This window comes from Andrena cerasifolii, unplaced genomic scaffold (assembly GCF_050908995.1).
Source record: "Andrena cerasifolii isolate SP2316 unplaced genomic scaffold, iyAndCera1_principal scaffold0039, whole genome shotgun sequence".
NCBI lineage: Eukaryota > Metazoa > Arthropoda > Insecta > Hymenoptera > Andrenidae > Andrena > Andrena cerasifolii.
The window spans coordinates 82,556-101,620 of record NW_027484932.1 but is presented as its reverse complement, the minus strand read 5'-3'; positions in this window follow the sequence as shown (position 1 = coordinate 101,620).

Genomic DNA, 19,065 nt, shown 5'->3' with positions numbered 1-19,065 from the left:
GGCGTTCGCACCGTATCGATCACGAATTGCCGTGCGAGTGCGATGAGCAAGGCGACTAACCCGGTCGATATATCTTCTTAAGGATTCGTCACTACGAATTTTAAGTCGGGCGATTTCTCCTTGGAAATGCGCCAGATTACGTCCCGGAGTTTTGTTAATACGATTGTTAGATATTCAGGCTCCGTATTCGGTGGTATTAAAGCCAACCCGTTTTCTACATTCTGCGCGAAAATCGAGAGGGATGGATTCTCACCATCGAAAACCGGAATTGAAGCTGCAGCGTACTGTATGCAGTTACGCTGTGTAAGCAAAGCCATTGAATTGGCCATTGACAAAGTTAGATTAGCTATATCCTCAGGAGAGGCCGAGGCTTCTGTCCCGGGCATGATTAATTTAATAAGATAACGACCCGAACAGGCGTTACAATAAAAGCGAAAGATTTTCTTTCCCTTTTTACAGATATTTTTATTGCTTCAAATTATCCGAAACCGTTCACGGACCGTGCGTGAAGTAATTTTGTATGCGACGAGGGCAATACAAAATTGGTTGAGTCTCGTACAAGAACTCGTTACAAGACTCGCAAAGAAGTACAGGCGGATCACGTTGAAACCGACGTTCTAATGCTGTACTTGATATTCCTTTAGGCGTGGTTAAAGCACACTGTGATTATGCTACCATGGACCAAGGTGGTTGGTCGCCCTTTAATACAAATATTCTCGCGATATTCCGGCCTAACACTAATAGACCTTCTCGGACGCGGGGCCGTAGATTTTAAATCGTGCTGAAGCAACATCAAAATCCGAATAACCAGCTAAGAGAATTATCCCACCGCTGTCACCAATTTGTTGCTGGGGGCAATGAGAATGGCGGCTGCGAGGCCGAGGATTGAATTTGTTTTTAGAATTTGTTAGTAGCGGACGAACCGGGGTCTGGTATCCCCGGGAGCCGCTGTAAGGAGGTTGGATATCGTGGACGAACCGGGGTCTGGTATCCCCGGGAGCCACTAGGAAGGTGGATATCGTGGACGAACCGGGGTCTGGTATCCCCGGGAGCCACTAGGAAGATGGTTGTCGTGGACGAACCGGGGTCTGGTATCCCCGGGAGCCACTAGGAATGTTAGTTTAGCCTCGTAACTTTATAATGTGATATCCCTTGAGCGGTAAAGAGGTATCTTTGTGGGTTGGTCTCAAAGAGGAAATTCGGATGGTGATTGAATAGAACACTGAATTTATAATAACTAATTATATTCTGTACGTTCAGTCTTTACAAATGTTTACGTGTTTTTGTCGCGGTACCTAGGTCCGGACCTCTCGGTTTTAACGCAACTGAGAAATTGCGGGGGTCTCAAAGAGCTTAATAATTGCAACACCTATCAGCGACTCTACGTACTGTCTGGTTAAAGTTGAAATAATACTCGATCTCGCAAGCCTATTTCGTCTACGCGTACTAGACTGGAAATGAGCCCCCGAGCATTGATTCGTGGCCCTTTTTATATCGTGAAATTTGGCTAAAAAGTAGTTGGGATATGAATACCTTCTTTGAATATTAGGTTTTCCGGGAAAACTCGGTTGCATCCCACCACTGCGGGAAACTGTGACCCCGCCGGTTCACGCGCATTCCGGACACCAGAAAGGATTTAAGAGTTCAACGATAAGGCTGCGTACGTAACAAAATAAATAAATAAATAAAGAATTAAACAAAAATTTAAGAAAAAAAATTGAAAAAATATTTAAAAATATTGTTTAAAAAAAATTAAAAAAAAAAACATAAAAATTTTTTTTAAAAAAAATTTAAAAAATATATATATGTATATTAAAAAAAATAAAAAATGAATAAAAAATAAATAAATAAAAATTATAAAAAAAAATTAAGAAGAAAAATTTGAAAAAAGAATTAAAAAAAAGGATTAAATTTTTTTTTAATTTAAAATATATACATATTAAAAAATAAATAACGAATAAATAAATAAATAAATGAAAATTTAAAAAAATTAAATTTTTTAAAAATTTAAATTTATAACTATTAGTGTTAGGCCGGAATATCGCGAGAATATTTGTATTAAAGGGTGACCAACCACCTTGGTCCATGGTAGCATAATCACAGTGTGCTTTAACCACGCCTAAAGGAATATCAAGTACAGCATTAGAACGTCGGTTTCAACGTGATCCGCCTGTAGTTCTTTGCGAGTCTTGTAACGAGTTCTTGTACGAGACTCAACCAATTTTGTATTGCCCTCGTCGCATACAAAATTACTTCACGCACGGTCCGTGAACGGTTTCGGATAATTTGAAGCAATCAAAATATCTGTAAAAAGGGAAAGAAAATCTTTCGCTTTTATTGTAACGCCTGTTCGGGTCGTTATCTTATTAAATTAATCATGCCCGGGACAGAAGCCTCGGCCTCTCCTGAGGATATAGCTAATCTAACTTTGTCAATGGCCAATTCAATGGCTTTGCTTACACAGCGTAACTGCATACAGTACGCTGCAGCTTCAATTCCGGTTTTCGATGGTGAGAATCCATCCCTCTCGATTTTCGCGCAGAATGTAGAAAACGGGTTGGCTTTAATACCACCGAATACGGAGCCTGAATATCTAACAATCGTATTAACAAAACTCCGGGACGTAATCTGGCGCATTTCCAAGGAGAAATCGCCCGACTTAAAATTCGTAGTGACGAATCCTTAAGAAGATATATCGACCGGGTTAGTCGCCTTGCTCATCGCACTCGCACGGCAATTCGTGATCGATACGGTGCGAACGCCGACGAAATAACTAAGGAGATGGAGAAAGACATCCTGGAAAACTTCATCGAGGGATTACCGGAACGCGTTGCATGGCGCATGGCGGCATTAGGGGGAAAACACAAGGATCTGGACGACGCGATTGAGGCCGTCCTCTTAATTGATCGCCGACTCAGGAATCGTCGAGAAACCTACGACGACCGATCCACAGATTACGATGACGAGTACCGCGGAAATAGACGGAGCCGTGAACGGGATCGCGGGGCGCGACCTCTGTACCCTCAATCACCCTCTCCCTCACGATATCGCCGGCAATACTTTAGGGACAAGAGCACGTCGAGTTCGGAAAATGAACACGAAGACCGACCAAAACTATAATTCCGATGCGTCAGAAGAGGGTAATTACCGCGATAGGAAATACGTCGGGAAAAGTAACGACAGGCAAGAACTGTACTGTTGGAATTGCGGCACGAAAGGACACGACGGGAAGATTTGTAGGGAAAGAAACAGATTTCAGCGTAGAACTAGATCGCCGATAGCCTCGTCTGTCGGGTCAAGTAAGTCTTTAAACTCCGAGAACGCTTATCGCAGCGGCGATCCGGTGAGCGTATTAAAAAAGGATCGCCTAAAAACAGTCAAGTTCACCGACGAGAAGAACGAAGATTATTCAAAGAAGCACCCATACCGAGAGTCAGAGTCAACGTTCCGGAACTGGAAATCCGACAAGGGGAGTTCCTCGTAGACGGAGGAGCCTCCGTTAACCTAGTCGCCCTTAACGTATTTGGAGATAAGGCCGAGATCACTTCCAGGGAAAGGATAGAGATAACGAGTCTATTTCCTGCACCCGTTCACACTTTGGGTACCACTACACTACATATCAATGGCATTCCAGCGTATTTCTATGTTATTAAAAATCTTCCAGTATCAGCAGATGGTCTCATGGGAAGTCCCTTTTTACTACAAGAGCAAGCAGAGATTTTCTACCACCACAAGACTCTTGTAACTCACAGTCAGCCGATTAGGCCTATCAGATTTATTAATTTCCCAGATATGGAGGCACAATCTAACCCTTCCAAAACGAAACACCGACTCCCTGGAAGGACAACGCAGCAGATAGCATTGTCAGTTGCAAACCCGGAAGTCAAGGAAGGTTATCTCCCACGCCTCAGGACATCAAAGAACGTCTTCATCGGTGAAGCCGTGGTATCTAATCGAGACGGAACATGTTACGTTTTGGCTACCAACACCGGGGATGAGGAAGAAGAAATAGATTTGGAGCCTCAATACTTACATCCTTACGACATCATGGACTCCTCCGACGAAGATCCAACTTCATCGTATTCAGCACAGCCCATCAACGAACAAAACAGAGGTCAGAGTATATGGAATACCCTAAAAACTGGTCATCTCAATCCGGAAGAACAAAGACACATTCAGGACATTATTCAGGAATTCTCTGATAGGTTTTTCTTGCCGGGAGATAACCTTGATAAAGCTCCAAATTTCCATCACTCTATTCACGTAACTGATGAAATTCCAATTAATACAAGACAGTACAGATACCCACTTGTACATCAAGAGGAGATTCAACGACAAGTAGGAGCATTTTTATCACAGGGCATTATCAAACCGTCTACATCACCTTACAATTCCCCTTTGTGGATCGTACCTAAGAAAACCGATTCTGCCGGTAACAAACGCTGGCGTATGGTCATCGATTTTCGGGCGTTAAATGACAAAACAATCAGTGATAAATATCCACTTCCTCAGATCACAGAAATTTTGGACAAACTGGGGAGCGCCAAATATTTTTCAGTTTTTGATCTGGCCAATGGTTTCCACCAAATTGAAATGGATCCGAAGGACCAAGCGAAAACAGCTTTTACCACTCTGTACGGGCATTATGAATTTGCGCGTATGCCTTTTGGCTTGAAGAACGCACCACCAACCTTTCAACGCCTCATGGATCAGGTTCTAACAGGTATGCAGGGTACTGAATTATTCGTATATTTGGATGACATCATGGTTTACTCCTCGTCGCTCCGGGAACACGAAATCAAGATTAAGAAATTGTTAAATCGCCTTCGAGACCATGGACTTCCACTCCAAACCAACAAATGTGAATTTCTCCGCAAAGAAGTTGCATACTTGGGACACATAGTATCAGCAGACGGGGTAAAACCGCATCCAGGGAAACTACAGGCAGTGAAGGACTTTCCTGTGCCTAAGACACAGAGAAATATCCAACAATTCTTGGGTTTAACAGGATATTACCGCCGTTTTATTCAAGACTATTCATTGAAAGCAAAACCGTTAATCCAACTTTTGGAAAAAGGAATTAGATTCAAATGGACTGAAGAGCAACAACAAAGCTTTGAAAAATTACGAGACGAGCTTTGCAAAGCACAAATTCTGCAATACCCAGACTTCAATCGACCATTCGTTATCACTACAGATGCTTCGGATTTTGCAGTTGGAGCAGTTCTAAGCCAGGGAGACATAGGCTCTGACTTACCGATAGCCTATGCTTCCCTTAGCTTAAATCAAGCCGAGAAAAACTATTCCGCCACGGAGAAGGAATGCTTAGCTATGGTATACGCTGTTCAATACTTTAGATCATACGTTTTTCGTCAGGAGTTCACTCTAGTTACCGATCACCGACCCTTGGTTTGGTTGCATTCGGTCAAAGATCCGACTTCGCGACTGGTTAAATGGAAACTGAAACTTCTTGAGGTCGTGCACAAAGCTGGAAAAATCAACAAAAATGCTGACGCATTATCACGAAACCCTACAGCAGTTTGCTTACCTCTCACCCCTAAAGGAAGGACGAACCCTGATACTAACACCATTGGACATCGCATCAGGACGTTAAGCCGAAACCAAGAAACGAAGCCAAATTACAAGGAACCCAATTCTGAAGATTCCGACGAACCAACTACCCCAGTTGTTCGCCGAACGTATCGAAAAACTAAACTACCACAAACCATGCAAAAAGGGAACATACCGCCTCCCTCGTCTCCAACCATACAACCTGCACCGGTAAATCAGGAAGAAGAGGAATCCATTGAGGAGGACAGAACTTTAACTGCAGATTCGAATCCTTTCTGCGACTTGAATCCACTGGACGCTACACTGATACCCGCAGATCAAAGTCAATTATTTTCACAAACAGTCATGGAAGGACCAAACAGGTCAAATCCTCCTATTTCACCAGTATCATCTACGTTCAGTAATCCAATTATCGCATCCACGCCCATCCCTGTGAGAAACATAACAATTCCGTCACAAAACGTATCAATTCCGTTGCGGAATTTATCCCTTGGTTTAAACACCCCCAGGGCGATAAACACCATTCCAATAGATTGTGAATCATCACCACCTGAAGATAGCAGTTCGGATCAAGAGGAACCAGCCATTCCAACCATACCACAGCCAACCGTATCGAGCAGTAATCTTCAAAATCCGCCAGAAGACATCAAGAAACAACTGATTGAGGAAGCTCATAGCAGCCTCATTGGAGGACACAAAGGAGTTACCAAAACATTTAATCGACTTCAAACAAAATACCATTGGCAGGGTATGCGAAGAGACGTACAGGATTTCATCAGAAAATGTAAGAGTTGTCAGGAACAAAAATTAGTTAGAGCAAAAACACGGCAACCTATGATCATCACTGATACACCTTTGGAGCCCTTCGATAAGCTCGCTTTAGACACCGTTGGACCACTCCCAGAGACTCCTGCTGGGAATCGTTACATTTTAACAATGCAAGATAGCCTCACGAAATATTGCATCGCAGTTACAATACCAAATATTCGAGCCACTACAATTGCAGATGCCTTTGCACGACATTCTATTTCAATTTTTGGAACTCCTCGTTCAATATTAACCGATAAAGAAACTAGTTTTGTGGGGAAGGTAATGACACATCTCGCCGAAATATTCAAGATACAACAAGTAACCACTTCCGGATACAGGCCTCAAACAAACGGATCTTTGGAGAGAAGCCATATCGTCCTTACGGAATATTTAAAACATTACATGGAGTCGCATGAAGAATGGGATCTCTTCAATCCATTTGCCATGTTTTCCTATAATACATCTGTGCACGAAGCCACCAACTTCACACCACATGAGTTGGTATTTGGGAAAATGGCTCGTTTTCCCAGCGCTTTTGATGTGGATCAAGATACGGAAACCTACGGGAGTTATTTGGCGGAACTAATCACCCGGATGACAAATATTCGCAACACAGCAGCAGACCACCTCAACAGAGCAAAATAACGATCAAAGCGATACTACGACAGACGAGCACGCCCGCAACAATTCAAAGAAGGAGAGTACGCCTATGTTATAGAAGAACCTCGACTAAGCAAATTCGATCCTCATTATATTGGACCATATAGAATAGTTGACGTATCAGATTTACATAACGTAGTCCTGAGTAATGATAATCACAAATTAATCACTAAAGAAAAAATTAAATAAACAAAAATTTGAAGAAAAAAATTAAAAAATTTTTTTTATAAGTTTTTGAATAAAATTTTAAAAAAATTTAAAAGTTTTTTAAAAAATTTAAAAAAAAATTTTAAAATTTAAAAAAAAAATTAAAATAAATTCTTAAAATTTTTTTTAAAAAATAATAATAATAATAAATGAATTAAAGGAAAATTAAATAATTTTTTTGTTACAAATTCTATATAAAATTTAAAAAAAATTAAAATAAATATACAAAGAATGAAAAAATTTAATAAATAATTTTTTAAAAAAATAAATAAAAAAGAATAAGTAAAAATTAAAAAAATTTTTTTTAAAAATTTAAAAAAAAAACAAAAATAAAAGTTTAAAAAAAATTTTAAAAACATTTTTTTTTTAAAAATAATAATAATTTTTTAAAAAACTAAAATTTTTTTTTTAATTATTTAAAAAAAATAAAACGAAGAAAAATTAAAAAAATAAAATTTAAAAAAAAAATTTAAAATTTAAAAAAAATTAAAAAAATGCACAGGTATCTGCTCACTTCAATCAAGATGAGCTCCTAGAATGGCACATGAAGTTAGACCATTTAAATTTCAAGGATGTGGTGAGAATAGTCAAAGATACCATGGGTCTAGATGCGGGAAAAATTAAAATTCCCGAATGTGACATTTGTATTAGAGGAAAAATGACTAGTTTGCCTTATACAAAAAGTAAATCACCATGTAATGAGCCTTTAAAAATTGTTCACTCAGATGTTGTTGGTAAAACTCGGGTCCAATCACTGAATAGAGCTAAATATTTTGTCTCATTCATCGATGATGCCTCTAGATGGTCTGTAATATAACTTCTGGGACGGAAGAATGGAGTGATATCGGCTTTTGAACAGTATAAAAGTCATATGGAAAATCAGACAGGAAAAAGTATTAAAAGCCTACAGTCTGATAATGGTAAAGAATACTGCAGTACTCAGTTTGATAGTCTGCTTAAAGCTCATGGTATTCAGCGTAGACTTGCTGTACCACATACTCCACAACAAAATGGGTATCACTGAACGTTTTAATAGAACAATAGTTGAAATGGTAAGATGTCTGTTACTCCAGTCGAATCATCCACAATCGTTTTGGGTTGAAGCTGTAGCGACAGCTTGTTACATTCGTAACAGATCACCTACATCAAGTTTAGGTGGTATGTCTCCCTATGAGAAGTTAAAAGGAGAAGAGCCCGATTTGTCCAACATGCATATATTTGGATCTACTGTGTACGTCTTGGATAAACTCCCAACCAAAGATAAATTTGCCCCGAGATCAGTTAAAGGTACTTTTGTTGGATATCCTCGTGAAGCCAAAGGATTTCGAGTATGGTGACCTGATTCAAGGAAAATTGTGATTGCACGAGATGTAAAATTTGTAAATAATGTCCACGAATTGTCTCAAAATGAAAAACTTGTTGATTTCCTCAACGAACAAGAAGGAGACGGTGAAGGTACCTCAAATGATGATGAGTGTGTTATACAGACTGCTGATAAAAACGGACAAATGGTTAGTCCGATGAGAAGTCGAAAAGAGAGAAAAAGTAAGTCAAGTAGCAGTTCATCTTGTCCATCAAAAACACTAGAAACAACCCCAATAAATCCACTAAAGTAGTAATACAATGGGGATTCTAGACCAGGTCCTCCGAGGGGAGCGCGGGGGCGGGGGAAAGTTATGGCGCGCGGGGGAGTGCGGCGGAGAGAAACATGGGTGCGCGCGCACGAGCCGCGGAGTGGGAGAAGCCGTAATCGTGGAGGGGATCAGTCCGGGCCGAACCGCCCCGGAGGCCTCTCCAGAGCTGGCCCACCGTCGGAAATTTCTCAGAGGGAGACATTGACCCTCGAAAAAAATCTCTTTCAGAACTTGGTCCACCCGAAAATTTTTTCAGACCTAACCCAGGGTGGGGACTGTCCTAGAAATTTTTTTTCCTAACCAATATGCATCAGAAATTGTTTCGGACGATGTCGGGAAAGATCGGCGTTTTTCGACACCGCGTCTTCGAGGGGAAAGAGACGGAGCATTACTTTAAAGTTAAAATTCTAGGAGGGAAAGAGACACCTCTACATAGGGGATAGAATCGCATGCATTCTAAAGCTAACAGTATTTCAAAGCGTTCCGATTTAACGTCGCTGCGTTTCGCGCGATCTCGCGTAATTCGACTCCTCTGGAGCAGCCGTGCAGGGTGATGTCACTTGGCAGCGCGAAGAACGAAATAGAATCTTTTTTCTCAACGCAGAGAAATAATAATTATTGAAACGGCGAATCTTAAAAATTAGGCGGTGAGAGGATGAACACGGGTAAATAAAATTGAGAAATAATATATGTTTAAGAAATATATATTGTTACAAATAATAATATGAAAGAATAATATGAAGGAATAATATAGAATATAAAAAAAATAATTAAAATTTATTTGGCTTAATTATCCCACTCGATCACATTATCAGCAAATATATTAGTTAATGGTAAATCCATAGGAACTGGCACAGGGTCAGTTTGAACTGCAACAACACTAGCCCGAAGCCCCGATACTTTATTCCAATAGGTATCAAAATCAATATTTTCCGCTTTGACGTTTCGCCAAGCCACACTCTTTGGATGATACGCATGATTATTCTGAGATATAGTTATTTGTACATTATCATCATCATCGAAATCGCCTAAAAACGTTTGTTGTTCATATCGATGCATCCAATATTCCTCGTCATCCTCGAAGTAGTCGTGTATTGGATTATCGCATTTTTTAAAAACTTTTTAAAAAATGTCGCCATCCTGATTAGCTTCCGCCTCATAAAGTTCTGCACATCGAATTTCTTCGGTTTGAAACGCAACATGTCGACAGGCCGCATACATTTTCGGGCTGGATGAATGGATAACTGCCGCAGCAGCGGTGATCGTAGCGATAGCCGGACGTTTCAAATTCATGGGCAATGAAATAATCTGAAACCGAGTTTTCTTATAATTCTCAAAGTTACTAACACAACGATTCACTAAAATATGATAATGGAAACTTACGATATTAATCGATTGTATTTCCATGCGTTGAACGATTGATAATATCATTCAAAAGCAATTTTCTTCAAAGCAATTACACGTAACACAAAAAATGAAAAAAGTGTTTCAAAGAACTGACAAAGTGACTGCACGTTGACCACAATTTGAAGACAACTGGTCTCGCTGCATCTCCAAGCTCCCACATGTGGGCCCATGCCTAAAGTTGCATAGCTTTGCAAAGTAGGATGCCTTTGTTCTTCGCCATCTTCATCACAGGCCACCTGCATTTTCGCTGATCATCCTCACCTTCTATACATATACGAATTATTCACTAACCATCCTCAGAGTGCACTTATCATGTTCTTCGTATTCTTCTCCCTTCTTCTTTGAACACATCATTCGACTAGGTCACACCACTTTTGATCGCGTATCGAACGTGAATTGGACGTCTATTGAACCACTTTCAACACATAACGTACCACTTTCATCGTCTATCGTATCACTTTCAACGTCTTTCGTACCACTCTGAACGTGTGTCAAACGTTTATCATACGTGTATGGTACCGCGTTGATCATGAATCGTACTACTTCTACATAATAATTACAACTATCGTCTTAATCTAGCGTACATGCAGAAGGTTGGAGGTTGAGGAGGGTGAAGAAAAAACAGTTATGAATTAAAAATTGATTATATTTTATTTGTGTATTTCCCTCTGGCGTTTAGACCACCAGTTGAATATTTTAAATACATTTTGCATGGCACAGTGCTTTGCGTGTCTGCCACATCGGAGAGTATTAACTACGTTTAGCTTATTTAGAGATTTGATATCCTCGTAGTCAATGTCTAGCGTCTCGATGATCACGTCCGGTCTCGTATTTTCATCGAGGAAATCCACGAGCCAATCGCGTTTCTGCAGCCCTTTAACATATACGACATGGGGTGTGTCATCTTCCTCGTTGATCGCATCGGCTACAGCTTTCATAATTAGCTGTTTAGCCATACTGTACGGAACGTCTCCATCTTCCCAACGTAGTCCATGATGTTTTGCCACCAACCACCGGATGCTCGATTTGTCGGATTTTGTAAGAAGATATTGTGGCATCGAACTCCCAAAAATATAGTGCGAGAGAATTGTTCCCTTTCGTAGGATAGCCACTTCCTTCGCGACAAATCTTCCATCGACGATGAACCCTTGCAGGTCAACGAATGTTGGTACGACCATTATCGATACAATTTAGAGGTTCGTTCGCTTCCAAGACAGACTGGAGAATGCGGTCTGCCTCGTAAAGCATCTCGATTTTCACGATGAAATTTTTGTACGAATTTGGTACAGGAGAGGGCGGGCAAGTAGCGCAGTAATTTAATTGATTTTGCGCACCACATTTGTCAGCGGATTGTATTCAACTACCCGATCGTGCAGAATCAGACAGTAGGCCGTAGTATTTGCAGGTACGTTTTCTTTACAATCAAATTCTATGCGCACGTCCACGGTGCTATTCTTGATCGACTCATTTTGTCGCGAGCAATCAATCACCACGAGGGGGCCAAATTGCAAAAATTGGGCCACGGTGAATAATGCCTCGGTGCAACTATGTCCGTAATACAATTTACGAAAATGCGTGTACATGTTAAATAAGATGGCGTGCCTATTCTTGTCAAAGTCCAAGTTCATGTCATCGTACGGGTAAAATTCCGAGTTGAGAAAAAGTTTTACATTGGTCAATTTGCAGTGGTCAAATCGAGTAACATCTTCAGTCATCACATTCATTCGAGCAGTCTGTAGAGCAAAGATAATGTATCGCGGCTTCTCCAACTGTGCAGCTGCCTTCACGGCCCACGAATGCTTGGTCGTGCTCTGTAAGAGAGGATACTCGTACAGATCCCACGAGCCAAAACTAATGCTCAGGTTTTGTCCACTTTCCAAAGCATGTAGCAACGACAGCTTATTAACGTCGTTCAGCGTCACGTGAGGCATCCGCCATTGCACTTTAAGTAATTCAATTTCTGGTTCCGACGACGGCGATCCTATTAGAGAATTGTTATCGTTGCGCGATCGTATTAAAATCAATTCGTGACGCGCATTAATAACCATGCGTTTGTAGTCCTCGCAAATCCCAACAAATATTTGAGCGGGATACAGAAATTGAAATGATTTTTCACTATTAGCTCATCGTGCCGTTTCAAGCCCCATTCCGCATTCTCCATATTTTTGTCTTCATCAGATGTCACCGATACATAGTTTTTAAGCGTGCTAGTTATTCCAACGTTTCTGTTACGATCAATCTCCGCACCATTCAGTTCGTATCGAATCTCGTCAAATATGAATGCCATGCAATTATTTCCCAACATCACCGTTGATACATCATTCGGCTTATTTATCGTCAATTTCCCCTCCAGGTAGAGGAAACTTTCTCTCGGTAATGTGTATAAATCCTGTTGCTGTATAGGTATTCTTATCTCATCGCTGTATCCAAACGTCGTGTTGACGTAAGGGTTGTATGTGTGAGTCTCAAGCTTGACGATACGATCATAAAACGTCGGCTTCGTGCTAATGCTTAGAATGTCGGTCATTTTTCAACTTAATTGCGTACAATGAATCCCAGCGATTTCAAAAATGCAGTGTTCGCATCACTGAGCCTCTTCTTTTTAGCGTAATCAGAGCTGTTTCAGTGGTTGTTGTTGTTGTTCTTGTTGTTGTTGTTGCAAACAATTTCGTTTGGAAGAAACGTGTTTCTGGAGTCGTTCAACACAAGCATCTCATTCCACCGCACCACATGTATTATCATCGACGTCGTCGTACGTGCAGTCTGATGGTAATCTCTTCACTTCGAAAATCAAGCAACCGTCCGTCTTGATCCACAACGCGTATCGTTAGATCCGAAATGACCTGTGCGGTGATTGGAAGGTAAATGATCTGCGCGGGCGTTTCCGATATCTTATATGCCGGCGGTACTCTGGGAGAAAATTCATGTATCGTATGTACGCGCTTCCCATTGCTGTAGGCGCCAGCGGTCACGCTACATTCGATGCGAATAATGTTCACATTCATGGTATTAATCGGATCGTCCGATTCGTGCCACTGTCCCGGTTCTAATACGCGATTCGTCGAGAATCCCAGTAACGATCCAATGTTATTGGGCTTCGTAAAGTCTACAATGAACGAGCAGTACAGTTCACTTTTCATGGTGTTGTTGTTGGGCCGCAACACTATAGGATACACATCATTGTCGCTGCCATCGTTGGCATCGGTGCCATCGAGATTTTGAGGATACCGCTCGAGTAATCGCTGTTTCAAATACTTGGCAATGGCGTCTAATTCGTATGAACCGTGGGGAATCGTAATGTATTCATGGCTGGTGTCGACGCTGTTGTTGGTCTCATAGTTTGTGGTGAAGTAGAATTTATCGTTGCTCGAGTCCATGTTGGGTATTGTATGGTAAGTTTCAAGAGTTGTTAGGCCAAGCTCGTAATCATCGTCGCTCAAATTTATGGGCGGAAAGTAGCTTACCGCGAGGGTGCTACTCTTGCCGGTTAGAGTGAATGTCACCGACATATTCCAAGCTGTACGACTGGACTTGTTCTGAATCAAAGTGTTGAGAAGTCAATCCTTAAATTTGCGGCCAATCGTTTGTAGAAAGCGTAGACATAGTTGGCCACAATTGCTCTGATTGTACTCCTGATAAGGCGCGTGATTGTATTTGATTTTCACGACATCTTTATCCAGATATTGTACCAATTCCTTAGGCGGTTGAAGATTGCCAAAGCTGTCGAAGTATACAGCTCGAAGCCCCCTCTTCGCATACGCCACCCAATGAGTCCCCGGTCCCACAACATTGTCCAAATTCACGATACCGCTCTCGTTTCGACGTACTCTTCCAACAGGTAGTGCATTGCGCATAAAAACACCTCTAAAGAATGAAGTACGCATACGTTTTGCCAACTCCTCCAATTGCGCATCTGTAGTTACACCCACAGGCATTTTTATTGTCTTCTCGGCGTTTTTTTTTCGTTTCGATATTCCCTGTCCGCGCTTGTATGGTGCGAGATAAAGTCCGCGACCTTCCATGGTGCGATTATGACGCTGCATTTCCTGCAGCTGATGTTGCGCCGCCTTATTATCGTTTACCGCCTGGGCGATCCCCGCTGCTCCACCGGCTAATGATTCGAGAAAACCTAGCAGCGGGAGAAGTGGTAATATGCCACCTCGTTTTGCCACCGGAAGAATCCGCTTTTGCGATGCTCTCCTTACAGTCCTTTTGCGGGGTTTTGTTTTCATCCCCATTCCTATTTCCGTCTTAGCTTTCATAGCTGCCCAAACAGCTGTAGCAGCATCTCTTTCACCCAGAGTCGAGTCTCGCGCAACGATGCGTTTTCGCGGTTTGTCAGCGAGAACCTTATCTGCCGCGTGCCTTTCACTGAGGTCGTTGCTTCGCGAATATGCAATATCGTGTTCGCAACACGCTGCGTCCAACGGATTGATGCCTCGATCGCCTCTAGCCAATCGTTTTGCCAGATGAGTTCCTGGACCACAAAACTGATATCCTGGAATATGTAATTCGATAGGTAACGCGTTTATCGCCCGATTTAACAGACCACAACCTTTCTTTAACTCTTTTCGGTGACATTCGCTGCAGTTTTTAATCAATGGTGCTGGACCGTCGATATGCGTTCGCTGCCAAGGGCGATTATAATGTTCCAAGCACCGACGATACTGCTGAACCTCAGAATCGGCTTTTATATGCTCGGGGAGTCTGTCCCACAACTGATCGATGTGTCTGCCAAACTCTCGCCGTAGAATAATCTTTGATATATACTTCAACTGCTCAGCGGTTAGGTCTCGAATATCACAATTATCCGACAGGATCAGAAGCATTTTGAATAATGAGCTGTTTTGCTTCGGTGCGAGCCTATAAATAGAGCGCACCGCAGCTTCGACGTATCAAAATCATTTTTCGCAGTTCACGGAGAGGATGCGATTCGTGCGACAACCTGTGGCGATACGCGTGACTAATTTTGACGATAAATCGCAAATAATGTCTCCGAAAACGAGACGCAGACACGGCAGCATGCTACCAAACACTATACGCTGCCTCATTTGTGGCCCATCAAATTGTGGAAAGACCAACGTGCTGGTCAGCTTGTTGGAAAGTCCTCACGGCGTGTGGTTCGAGAACGTGTACGTGTATTCCAAGTCGTTGCAACAGCCAAAATATAAGTATTTGGAGAATTTATTGACTCCGATAGATGAAATTGGCTACTTTACGTTTTCGAATAACAGTGACGTCATCCCACCGAGCGAATCGCTTCCGAATTCCATTTTTATCATTGATGACGTGGCATGCGACAAATAAGATACGATAAGGGAATACTTTGCAATGGGGCGCCACTCGAACGTCGACTGCTTCTATCTCTGTCAGACGTATGCAAAGATTCCCAAACATCTTATACGCGACAATGCGAATCTGTTGATACTGTTTAAGCAGGATGGTACCAACTTGAAACATGTGTACAACGATCATGTAAACACTGATATGTCTTACGAGGATTTCTGCGCTTTGTGTCGTAATTGTTGGCAGCGGGAGTATGGTTTGATGGTGATAGATAAAGATAGCGCAATGTCCAATGGACGTTATAGAAAGGGATTTAACGAGTTTGCGGTACCGTGAGATGCTCAATCGTCGTCAACACATCGGTGGGAAAGCAACGTCTGCGATACAATGATGATTAGTAGTCAGGAGATTAAGGATCGCGAGAGAATAGCGATGGAAATTGCAAAAACCAGCGAATCCATTCGCAGGAAACATCAGTCTTTGAAGACTGACAAGATGGATGAAGATATCGCGCTGGAAAGATACTTTAAACCTATTACCGAGCCCTTAAAACATATTGTGGAAAATACTGCTGAGACAGAAGCTGACATATCACCTGCGACGAGTATGAGCATTGAAACATTAACGCCTAAAACAAAAATCCGGCCGAAATGGAACGCATCGCGTAAAAGAAATAGTAAACAGTCATACATGTCATTGGAAAATTCGCTCGTAACCTCCACACCAGTTCAATCGAAGCGGAAACGACAGAATGTCACATCAAACGATTCCACGGTTCCTCCTGCGTCAATAAATACATTTCCCGATGTACAGTCACTCACAACCAATGATGACGAAGACGTGTATGAAACTTCTGCCGATGAGTCCCTTGCAGCATCTATTAGAGAGCAACTCCAAACATCCGAGGGGCAAGAAACGTTTCGCAACAATTTCGATCCGCTGGGACAAAAATACATGAGCGCAATCCTAAGTGGTGATAAGGATACGACCTTAGATTATGAGTACGGTGTACACTTTGGTGGTAGTGGAATGATGCTGGGGGATAAGGCTTTCGATATGGACAAGGATGATAATATAATCATAGACGGTGTAAGATATGCAGGAACGCCCGGTCTGTACGAACTGATTTTCAAGAGAATTCCCGATGATGCTATATACACAGATGCTGATAAACAAAAATACAAAAGAATACTGCTGATGACGAATGCTCACAGACGTGGCCATAGCGCACAAAACCCCATATTGAGTAACAAGGGATACAAGTACAAACATGTAATTGCGCCACTACTACCCCGTGTATTGACCAGTAAAGCGGGGAAAGGTCTAAGGACATCGCGAGTCATGGTGGTAAACGATAACAAGATCGATTATGTGCACCGGGCGTCAGACGGGTAACAACTCGCACGACAACGAAATTCTATCGATTATCGAGGAACTCCGCGAGGCAGGCCTCATTATAAATTAAACCGCACGCCGATGATGTGCACTGTGTGCGTCGAGTAGCCGATCAACAAATTTGGGGTATCGTTAGAGAAGAGTGGAGCAGCTACAATGGACTATTACAAATGGAGCGGCATGCTTCGAAATTATATGCGTGATAACGCTCTTTGCGTGACCGGTGCCGACTTTGATGCAAAATCGGGCAAGATACGACGCGTAGCTCAGCCGGTGGCCGACACAGATGCCGTTAATAAACTATACGTGGAAAAGAGCATTAAACTTTTGAGAGAGCAGCAGGAAGAATTAGAGATGAAGCTGGTCGCATTTCAGAGAGATATGCTGACGTTGCAAAACAGCGTTCAAAAGATATCGCAAGCATTGAATCCTATCCCGCAGCAACAATGCGAAGGAGAATCATGCGAGACGGTTGAACTTGTCCAGAATTTCCTTGGGGCGGTGGAGAGCACATAATGCACGTACACGATAATTATCGCATCATTCGTGGCAAAGATACATCTGCGATCAAACATGCAGCCATTATCGAAATCCATGAGTGAAGAAAACCATGGCCACAAGAAGCTACAACTTGTGGAGGAATTGTACGCTCCAGCTCGCAGACATTTTCCTCGGAGGCGCGTCATAGTGCGTGGATACGACGATCTGTGGCAAAATGACAATGTAGAAATGCGTCCATACTCGCGATTCAACCAGGGTCACCAGTACATACTCACCGTCATCGATGTGTTGAGCAAGTATGCATGGGCGTTGCCGCTCAAGACTAAAAGTGGCGCTGAGGTGACTAAAGCGTTTGCAAAGATATTTAGAGATCGATATCCGAAAAATTTGCAAACCGATCAAGGAAAAGAATTTTACAACACCGATCTGCAGAAACTCTTGAAAAAGCACGACATTATTCGACGTATTCGGTGATGAAGGCCTGCGTCGTAGAATGTTTCAATCGAACTTTGAAGAACAATACGTGGAAACTGTTTACGCTCAATGGAACCTATAGATGGACCGATTCGCTACCGCTTCTACTTGCAGAGTATAACGCGCGAAAACAGAACCATCGGAATGCGTCCTTGCGATGTTACCCTTGCGATCGCCGATAAGCTGCTAGCCACCGTGTACAGCAACCTAAAGATCGCTGCTCCAGCGAGATTCGAGTTGGGCGAGTTTGTGCGCGTGAGCAAATTTAAAACCATCTTCGATAAAGGCTATACACCGAATTGGACAACGGAGGTGTTCGAGATAGCCAAAGTACAGACAACTAATCCCGCGACGTATCTGCTCGTCGATTCCTGTGGAAAACCCGTTGCCGGAGGATTCTATGAACACGAGCTGCAACGCGTCACCGATCCTGATGTGTATCTAGTGGAAAAAGTGCTGCGCAGAAAGCGGGATAAGGTATACGTCAAGTGGCTGGGGTTTGATAAATCACACAATTCTTGGATAAATAAAAATAATGTATTGTAAAATAATAATAATAATAATACATAATTCAATAAAATACAATGATATATATGTGTGAGCAATTTTATATTACATAATTCCACTATTTTATTAGAACGAGTTAATAAATATAATAATTTCTATACATGTACAAAGAATTTTATTTTATTTTTACGCAATAATTCCGCTATTTATAAGAACGAGTTAATAAATACAATAATTTTTTATTTTACAATGGTATTCTATAATGTCCCCAGGGCAGCGTGTCAGTTGAATCGGGTACGATATACCGTTTGTCATCGTATGGACTTAGAGCGATTTTGGATTCCGAAATTGTGTACACTTTGTGCAATTTCGACCGTATGCATGATTGCCTGCGAACCATTTCGATCTCCTTTTGCAAACACTGCGCGTAGTCGTCGAAAGTTATCGTTCTGGCTATGACGTTGGTCTTGAGGCCTTTCGCCGAATTCGGTCAATATCATCCCATTATTTTCGTCCTTCATCGGACCCGGGACCTTCTTATTTAAGCGGGGCATATTATATGGATTGTCAGTAGGATAATCGCTTGTGTCGAATCTATCGATATTGCGTTTCA